We start from the raw sequence: 10,230 nt of genomic DNA, 5'->3' as shown, positions 1-10,230 counted from the left end.
TATAAAAAAAATTGCGGAGATTTTCTAGGTGGGTCCACGGTACAACGAAATGAAATCCGACCTTATTAATATCCCCCCCCACGATAGTATGAGTTCGAATCCCGTAATGTATCATATTTTAAGCATTCGTTTTTCATTTATTTCGGCTTAAAACGGTTCTTCGTGACAAGTTTCTTCCAATTACACTCCAAATACGAATGAGATGGGAATGTTTTTGACATTTTATTGAAAGACAAATCAAAGAGGCATTCGCAAGGACAGCTACGTGTCTGCCCCGATTTCCAACAGCTGGCGTAGCCACGACAACAAACGACGCATTCGGCTAATGGTCACCAGTTAACACGGTCACGAGTTGAACTTAATAATAATAATAAATGAAATTTATATAGCGCTTAATATGGTACTCTAAGACGCTTTAAAACACCACACCAAGTGCCACTGCAATGTCGCCACATGCTTTCTTCTTGCTGTCCCTGTTGCTATACCCACTGCCAACGTCGTAAAGGACAGGTTGCTCCTCCAGCAAGCAAATTAAACTCTCCTCCCTCCCCTCGGACCAGAAGTCTGCCATCTTAGGATATTTGGCTGGAGTGGACAGTACGGTACCGGGACGGAGTAAGGCCGTGACGTACAAGTTGTTCTGTGCTGTGATTGGCTGAAGAGAAATAGTTAAATCGCCGCGTTCTAAAACTGGACCTTGCGATTTGACATGTTCCATCTCTGGCGACTCCTTGCAACTCCTTGCGACGCCTTGCAACTCCTTGCAACGGCTTGCAACGACCCGTTCACACCGCCCCTGCGACGTTCTAAAACCGTCTCGTTGCAAGCCGTTGCAAGGTGAATCTTTGGTCTGAACTGGGCTTTAGAAAACAATTTAGATCATTTTGTAATTTTTTAATTCGTATTGATGCATGGAATGAATTGAATGAGTTGCAATAAACTTGAATCAGGGATTGCTACTTTATTCCTCTTGCAATTCATTAATTTCGTCTTTATTTAAAAAGAAAAGCAAGTATGACACACCCCTTATTGAACTGCAAATAACTATCTGCTATGAATTTATCAGTTTTAAACAACTATTTACATAATGTGCATCAAATTATTTGTATTTATACAATACTCTTATATTTAATAATTAAGCAATCTGATGGTACAGCCCTTGAATCTGTGAGAGAGAGAGAGCAAGAGGGAGGGAGGGAGGGAGGGAGGGAGAGTGAGAGGACAGGTTTTTCTAGTTCCATGAGAGGAAAGGTTTCGCTCGCTTACGTAGCCTCTGGGATCAGATTCAAGGTTTCATTCAACCCAAGCTGTCAACCCAAGGAGCAACAGGTAGGTTTTAATATTTTTTTCTTTATCGCTAAGAAGAAATGTGTATATTGCCATCTTTGAAAATGTCTATATATGATATATTTATATATATGCGTCTAAATTAAGCAACATAGTACAAAACTATTATCATTGCATGTATTGATGCATTTTTCTGTTCACTCTCCACTTTGTTGACATTTGTGGGAAATGGCTCTGCGTCCACATATATATTGTGGACTTCAGCTGTAGACTGTCTTATCTTGTTTCAGTAAATGTAGCACCCAGTGACATAAGGACCCCATTATTATTCACATGAATACAGGGCACGGTCCAGTCCGATCGCTCTACATTCATCGAAATGTTTTGGAAATATTACATGACATGCAATTAAACCAATCTACAATAAATTCACATAAGACAAATTACATGTCATCGAAACCTTTCCCAATGAGAAAAGATTGCAAAGTTTTCAGTTTCAGTCTAGGTCTTTGTAGAGTAGGCTTGCATAGTACAGACCAATATTAAGAACCGGTATGTTTTGTTTGAAGAACAATGAAGCTTAAGAGAAAGAAAAGTGACACCAGAGGGGTATTCGTCAATGACCGGTTTTATCACATAACCGGGTAAGTTAACCCAGGGTTTTCCGTTCCAAAATAAACACGGTATGTTAGTTACTATAGAAACATATGCTCTGAATCAAACCTGAGAGGTATTCCACAAAGCCGGTTAACTGGGTAAGTTAAACAAGGGTTTGCGGTAACCCTAGGTTTTCTATTCCAAAATGACCTCACGGTATGTTAGTTACTATAGAAACATATGCTCTGAATCAAACCTGGTCGGAGCAGGTATTGCGCAGGTTAAGTTTTGAACATAACCCGGTTTTGGGGATTTAAACCTGCGTTCACCGCAGATTTCATGTGTTCACAATGGCATGCCCTTTTGATGAGAGGCCTGATGATATCGGCGTGCAAATTATTCGTGCAATCCACCAGGAGCGATTAATAAGACCACGGCTCGACATCTTGGCATATCGGATGACTTTTTGCTGGAGAGATATAGATTCTCGCGCAAGTCTTTAATATATTTAAATAGCCTTCTCGAGCCTTACAAAGCCAACACTACCAATCGGGTCCTGTCCTCAGTTCACTCCAGACTATTTGCAGCCCTCTGTTTTTTTGCAAATGGTAGTTTTATCTATAGTGTTGGAGATGCTGAGCACATCTCAGTCCTTCTAGATGACCCATCCACGTCCGGACCAAGATTTTCATCGGCCTCCTATCATACAAAGAGCAATATTGGCTGACCTATGCCGAGAGGCGCTTACAACAGAAAGTATAAAATAGTCCTAACGGACATACGTCCACTGGAGAATGTTCGATCGTAGCCGGCGGCTCCATTACAAGCACTAGCCGCCATTATTTTACTACTTATTAAATATAATCATTGAAACAGTCAAAGTAAAGCTTACACACTGCATAATTGTCAAGCTTGACAAACATAATATTGATTCTCAAAATGAAGAGGTGTGCCTCTGGTGTGCAGGGATGAAAACGCAAAAAAGAAGATGAAAAGAAAGCCCAGTATAGAGGTAAGTGACCTCAACCATTGTAGTGTCAAACTAAATAGTATTGTGCATCACCTAATATTGCCACTCAGCTATCGCTTGCGACTGTTAACCTACTTTGCTAAATTGCTACGTATCACTAGCTGACATAACTTCACTGATAACCTACATGATTGTAAATGTAAAATGACCAGTGTTTTTTTAATTGGCCAGATGCACTCAGGCAATATTTGCAGAGCCCAGCACCTGCAGGAGAAAGGACACCTGATCCTTCATGTTCACCTCTCTCTGAACTTTGTGAGTACAACTAGTACTATTGTTGATGTTTTTGCCATTAGGAAGTCTAAACGAGTGTAATTCTTTATTTTTGTATAGATGATTTATTTTTGAGATTTTGAGTATTACAGAATACATAAAGTGAAATTGAAACATTCTGTGAAATAAGGTACTAACAAAGTACCTTATTTCACAGAAATAACAGCCTGGCTTTTGTTCCAAATAAATTGTGAGAGTGAGCTATGAAGAGAATGGAAAAAGGTTTTAGGGAGGAAAATAGGTATACATTTGAAAAGATACAAGAACTTGGGCAGTAGATTCATTTTAATACAATTTATTCGACCAGCAAGAGACAGAGGCAAGAGTGACCACCGGTGGGTGTCTAGGGACAGCCTGGCTAAAAGAGGGGAAAAAGTTACATTTGAAATAGTTCGCTTTGGTTCCACAGACAGATATTTAAACTGCTCCAGAGACGTTCTGAATGGTAACTTTGCGAGGGCCTAGGCTGTGGCTGCCGCATTAACTGGCATAAGTTCACTTTTATGCAGATTTAATTTATAACTTGAGTTATGTCTTTCAATACTGTAAGTACAAGGGGGATAGATATATCTGGACTAGAGAAAAAGACCAAGAGGTCATCGGCGTACAGGAGTACTCTATGTTCAATGCCACCTCTTGAGATACCCAGCATCTGACTGGACCTGAGGGCTTCTGCTAGGGGATCAATGGCAATGGCAAACAGTAATGGAGAGAATAGGCAGCCCTGTCGGGTTCCACGTTCGAGGGAGAAATATTCAGAGTAGTCATTATTTGTGCAGACACAGGCAAGAGGGGATGGATACAAAAGCTTAATCCATGATATCAATATATTACCAAAGCCAAAACGTTTCAATGTGTAAGAGAGGGCTACTCCACACTTTGCAGCGATTCATTAAACATGTTGAGTAGCAGTGGAGACAGTGTATCTGCAAACGTTTTAAAAAATTTGGCAGGGAAACCGTCAGGCCAGGGCATTTCCCTGTCTGCATAAACATTGAAGCACTCCTAAGTTTGTTTATTGAAAATGGTACATCCAGACTAGATGCCACTTCAGAGTTGATGGAAGGGATATCTAAGGAACTAAAATAGTGTTTGTACTGTGTTTTGTCATCTGGGCTATCAGAAGAGTATAATGAAGCATACAAATCTCTGAACTTATTGTTAATCAATTGAGGGTTTGTAGCGGTATCGTATTCACTGTGTGTTGTATGGTGCGTGCCCCCTTTAAGGGAAGGGGGCGTGGCACCCACCTGGTGTTACAACGCAGGTCTTAAGGAACGCACCTCTGGCTGTGCGGGTTCTGTGTTTTGGGAAATAAATCCTTCTCGTGTTTTTCACCGGCAATCAAGTCTCCGTCTCCATTTCATTGCGATCTCCTACATTGGTGACCCTGACAGTTTCCGGACGTTTTACCGGATTACTGTTCTATGCGCTGGAAGAGCGAGGACGCGCAGATCGGAGATTGGGCTATGGAGTTCGATTCGGCGGAAGGTTCCGTGGCTGCTGCTCCGGTGATGGCAGTCTCCCTGAAGCTCCCGGAGTTTTGGGAACGGCAGCCGCGGGTCTGGTTCGCGCAAGCGGAGGCGCAATTCGCGCTGAAGGGGATTACTGCGGATGAAACCAAGTTTTATTATGTAGTCTCCGCGCTTGGTGGCTCGACGGCGGCCAGAGCGATGTATATTCTCGAGGACCCCCCGGCCCGTGGGAAGTATGCATTGCTAAAGGGGTTCCTGATGGAGACGTTCTGTTTGTCGGAGGCTGAACGGGGCGAGCAGCTTCTGGCATTGAATGGCCTCGGGGACTCCAAACCATCGGAGCTCATGGATCACATGCTCAATCTCCTGGGGAGTAATAGGCCTTGTTTTTTGTTTCGGGCTTTATTTATGCAGCAGCTGCCAGTGCGTGTTAGGGCAGCTCTAGCCAACAGCGACACCACGGACTTTCGGGCTCTGGCTAGGGAGGCGGATCGTTTTTTCGCCGCCGGGCGCGAGCGCTGCACGGCCGTATTGGCTCACACCACTGGCGACCTGGAGATGACGGACACCATCGCTGTGGCTGCGGCAACACGACGACAGCCACAGCAGTCTGCAGGCCTGTGCTATTTCCACGCCCTGTATGGACCCAAAGCTAGGAGGTGCCGCCCCCCGTGCAGTTTCGTGGCATCGGGAAATGCACGGGCCGGCACTCGCTAGCTGCCGTGTGTGTCGGCCGTTCTGGGGGTCTGTTATTCATCACAGATACAGGCTCTGGGCGACGGTTCCTGTGTGACACGGGGGCCCAGGTGAGCGTTCTGCCCGCGTCACGCATTGACAGAATAGGGGGCGGCCACGGCCCCGCCCTGGAGGCCGCCAACGGCAGCCCCATCCGCACCTTTGGGACTAGGACTGTTAATTTATGTTTCGGGGGTCAGCGTTTCGGCTGGGATTTTGTCGGCGCGGAGGTGTCCACACCCCTCCTCGGCGCCGATTTCCTCTGCGCCAATGGCCTTTTGGTGGATGTGATGAACCGGCGCTTGATAAGTGCTGAGACTTTTAGCTCCCTGACATGTGAGCTCAGTGGCTCGGGCACGACGAAGCTGTCGGGCGCACTCTCACCCTCCGATGTGTTTTCCCCCCTCCTCGCGGAATTCCCGGAGCTTACGGAGCCCACGTTCTCAGCTGCCGCCACCAAGCACGGAGTGGAGCATCACATCGCGACCACTGGCCCGCCGGTCTACGCCAGGGCCCGGCGCCTCGACTCTGCTAAGCTCGCCGTTGCTAGGTCTGAGTTTGACACCCTGGAGCGTCTTGGAATTGTCCGGCGATCGGACAGCCCCTGGGCTTCCCCGCTCCACATCGTCTCGAAGCCTGGTGGTGGGTGGCGTCCATGTGGGGATTACCGCCGGCTCAATGACATTACGGTGCCCGACCGCTATCCGATTCCCCACATCCAGGACTTTTCTGCCCGCCTGGCCGGTGCGGTAGTGTTCTCCAAGGTGGACCTCGTTCGGGGCTATCACCAGGTGCCCGTCCAGCCGCAGGACGTCCCGAAGACGGCGGTGATCACTCCGTTTGGACTATTTGAGTTTTTACGGATGCCGTTCGGCCTGAAGAACGCAGCCCAGGCCTTTCAGCGCCTGATGGACACCGTGCTGCGGGACCTGCCATTCCTGTTCGTTTACCTGGATGACATTCTGATCGCCAGCGCCTCCACGGCCGAGCACATGAAGCATCTGCGAACACTCTTCGAGCGGCTCAGCCAGCATGGCCTGATTGTCAATCCAGCCAAGTGCCAATTCGGCCGGATCGCCATTGACTTCCTGGGCCACCGCATCACCAAGGAGGGAGCTGTTCCCCTGCCCTCGAAGGTGGCTGCAGTGGCGGACTTCCAGCGCCCTCTTACAGTTCGGGCCCTGCAGGAGTTTTTGGGGATGGTGAACTTTTACCACCGTTTTGTTCCCCGTGCGGCCCGGCTCATGCGGCCCCTGTATGAGGCACTCAAGGGTAAGACAACGAAGCATATTATTGACTGGACCGCTGAGAGAGAGGCGGCCTTTGGGGACACTAAACGGGCAATGGCCGAGGCGACTATGCTGGCGCATCCTTTGCCTGCGGCGCTGATTGCCCTGACCACCGACACTTCGGACTATGCTGTTGGTGCCGTGCATGAGCAGTTGGTGAACGGCGTCTGGCAGCCGCTGGCATTCTTCAGCCGGCAGCTCCGCCCCTGCGAACGGAAATATAGCACCTTCGATAGAGAGCTCCTCGGCCTTTACCTCGCCATTAGGCATTTCCGTTTCCTGTTGGAGGCTCGGCCATTCTCCGTTTTCGTGGACCACAAGCCATTGACGTTCGCGATGGCGAAGGTTTCGGAGCCGTGGTCTGCCCGTCAGCAGCGCCAGCTGGCCTACATCTCCGAGTTTACCACGGACATCCGCCATGTGGCGGGTAAGGACAATCACGTGGCTGATTGCCTCTCCCGGGCCATCGCAGGAGCTGTCCACCTGGGAATCGACTACACCAGCATGGCAGGTGATCAGGCCTCCGACCCGGAGGTCCAGGCTCTGAGGACAGCTGTCACGGGACTCAGGTTGGAGGACATCAAGTACGACAACGTCGGTGCCACGCTCCTGTGTGACGTCTCCACTGGACAGCCAAGGCCGGTCGTGCCCGGCAGTTGGAGGCGTCAGGTTTTCGATGCCGTGCACGGCCTTGCCCATCCTGGGCGGAGGACATCACAGCAGCTGGTGGCCGGGAAGTTTGTCTGGCATGGCCTTAAGAAGGACATTCGGGACTGGGCTCGGGCCTGTGTGGTTTGCCAGCGAGCCAAGGTGCATCGGCATGTGACTGCTCCGCTGGCGCATTTTTCAGTGCCGGAGCGGCGGTTCGACCACGTGCATGTGGACCTGGTGGGGCCCCTGCCGCCCTCTCAAGGGTTCAGCTACCTCCTAACGATGGTGGACAGGACCACCCGCTGGCCGGAGGCTGTCCCGCTGGCATCCACTACGACCTCTGACGTGGCCCGGGCGTTCATAGGCACCTGGGTCGCCCGATTTGGCCCCCCTTCTGATGTCTCCTCTGACAGGGGACCTCAGTTCACTTCCGAGCTGTGGAATGCGGTCGCCGGGGGCCTGGGTGTGCGGCTCCATCGAACAACCGCTTATCACCCACAGGCTAATGGGTTGTGTGAGCGGTTTCATCGCTCCTTGAAAGCTGCACTCCGGGCCAGCCTTACGGATGACGGTGGGGTCGATAGGCTCCCCTGGGTCATGTTGGGCCTCCGGACTGCCCCTAAGGAGGACCTGCGGGCTTCGTCGGCCGAGCTGGTTTACGGACAGCCACTACGGGTTCCTGGGGATTTCATCCCCACCGCCACTGCTCCCTGGTCGGCAGCCCAGGAGCGGACCTCGCTCCAGGACAGGGTCCGGGGTTTCACGCCGGTGCCCACCTCGCAGCACGGCCTCCCGAAGGCTTGTGTGCCGCCCAGCCTGCGGACGGCGGGGTATGTGTTCATCCGCCATGATGCCCATCGGGGCCCTTTCCGTCCTCCCTACGACGGTCCCTTTCGCGTCCTGGAGGCCGGTGACAAGGCCTTCTTGGTAGACATCGGGGGCAGGCCTGACTACATTTCGGTCGATCGCCTCAAGCCAGCCCACCTGGATCTGGACCAGCCCGTGGGGTTGGCTCTGCCCCCGCGGCGGGGTCGTCCTCCGGTTTCCAAGCCACACCGCCTCATGACTCCTGCACTGCCTGCTGTGGCCCCCTCGGCCCCCGCACCGGTTCCGCTGAGTCGTTTCGGGCGGGTGCTCAGGGCTCCTTCCCGTTGGCCTTGACTGTTCGGGAGTGTGAATTCTGGGGGGGCGTCTGTAGCGGTATCGTATTCACTGTGTGTTGTATGGTGCGTGCCCCCTTTAAGGGAAGGGGGCGTGGCACCCACCTGGTGTTACAACGCAGGTCTTAAGGAACGCACCTCTGGCTGTGCGGGTTCTGTGTTTTGGGAAATAAATCCTTCTCGTGTTTTTCACCGGCAATCAAGTCTCCGTCTCCATTTCATTGCGATCTCCTACAGGTTAATGGTTTTTCCAATATCTGGGTAATCTGGGCAATGTGCATTGATGAGTAGGACTGGCAAATTTGGTGACCAAGTAATTTACTTGGTTTATCTCCAAACTCATAGAAATTATGAGGTGTTTTTAGCAGGGAATCTGCTGTTTCATTGGAGACCAGAATGTCATAATCTGGCTTCTTTGTGAGTAATTCTTTGAAAAGATCAGCATCTGGTGTGTCTACACACTTTGACTGCAGCTCTGCTATATCTTTGGAGGGAGAGACTTTCTTTGCCATAACAAGCTTTCTCTGATAGGCAGAATAAGATATTATTTCTCCTCTTAAGTAAGCTTTACATAACTCCCATATGGCTGCTGCCATTACATCCTGATTAACATTGGTAGATATGAAAAGATCAATATGACTGTTAATTGTGCTATTAAAGTTGGTGTCAGCAAGTAACAACAAATGAAAGCACCAGGGAGAGCGGGAAATTACAGTTGGATTGTAAGAAAATGACGTGACAGAGGAGATTATTAATAATAATAAGAAAGAAGTCTATTCGTGAGAACGTGCCATGAACAGGAGAGAGGAATGAGAACTGCTTTGTGCTAGGATTAAAAAAGCGCCAGGCATCTGAGACGGCATACTGTTCCATGAAAAGCTGGATTGCTTTGGATGATTTAGATGGAGCATAAGTCCTGTTAGATGAGCGATCAAGCAAAGACAGCAGTTTGAAGTCACCACCAAGGATAAGCTGGAGAGTTCAGGTCAGGAAGAGAGAAAAATTACTTCTTAAAAAAGTTCTCATTATCCCATTTTGGGCCATGCACATTTGCCAACACCAAATTATTCCCGCCCCCCTTCAAGCACAAATAAAAGGCATCAACGATAACGTTAGTTTTGCATAGGGTTGAATATGTGTTCACTGGCTTACGTTCGAGCTCTGTACAAACTTGTCAGTTTTGTGCTTTTTTTGTATCCGTGCTTGTAAAATTCCGCCATGGAGCTTTTGTACTCTGCTCTTTGCTTCAAAACTTCACTGCTGTAGTCTTCGTAGAGTCGGATCTTGTGCTCCTGGTAGAACAAATCACCTCGTCTGCAAGCCTTGCGAATGAGCAGGTCCTTAACTTGGAAGCGGTGGAGGTGTAGGATGACAGGCCGTGGCTTATCTCCTGTAGCAGGCTTGGGTGCAAGGCTCCGATGGGCACGATTGAGCTTAGGTAGTGAAGGGAGGACCTCCGTACCAAAGACATCAACAAGTAGTTTGGAAAAGAACGTGGTTGGTCGTGGCCCTTCAAGTGATTCAGGTAGGCCGATAATTCTAATGTTTTGGCGCCTGCTGCGCTCCTCCAGGTCGGCTACCTTCGCTTTCAGCAGCACGTTGTCTTGTTGAAGGGTAGAACATGCGGTTTCTAGTTGTTGAAGCCGAAGGTCCACCTCATTAGAGTGGTCTTCCAAAGAGCTGATCCGCTGCCTATGTTCTGTAACAGTCGAGTGCAAGCCCTCCAGTGTCGT

At 49.6% G+C, this 10,230-nt stretch overlaps 1 protein-coding gene across 3 annotated transcripts in view; it reads left to right on the top strand.

Moving 5' to 3' along the window:
- Window positions 1-1,213: 1,213 nt before the first annotated feature.
- The window catches only part of LOC130405589 (sodium- and chloride-dependent GABA transporter 2-like), a 28,676-nt gene continuing 19,659 nt past the window's right edge, over window positions 1,214-10,230 (top strand). Inside the window, exons 1-2 of one of the 3 annotated variants that reach the window (XM_056610798.1) lie at window positions 1,214-2,896; window positions 3,086-3,169. The gene's annotated coding sequence lies outside the window, so the exon portion shown is untranslated. Of the gene's footprint in view, window positions 3,170-10,230 lie in introns of all 3 variants that reach the window. The other 2 variants (XM_056610859.1, XM_056610919.1) reach the window with 2 other exon arrangements.

The sequence above is a fragment of the Gadus chalcogrammus genome, chromosome 1 (genome assembly GCF_026213295.1).
Source record: "Gadus chalcogrammus isolate NIFS_2021 chromosome 1, NIFS_Gcha_1.0, whole genome shotgun sequence".
Taxonomy (NCBI): domain Eukaryota; kingdom Metazoa; phylum Chordata; class Actinopteri; order Gadiformes; family Gadidae; genus Gadus; species Gadus chalcogrammus.
Note: the sequence above shows the minus strand (reverse complement) of the source record. Positions and strands in the feature narration are given on the sequence as shown.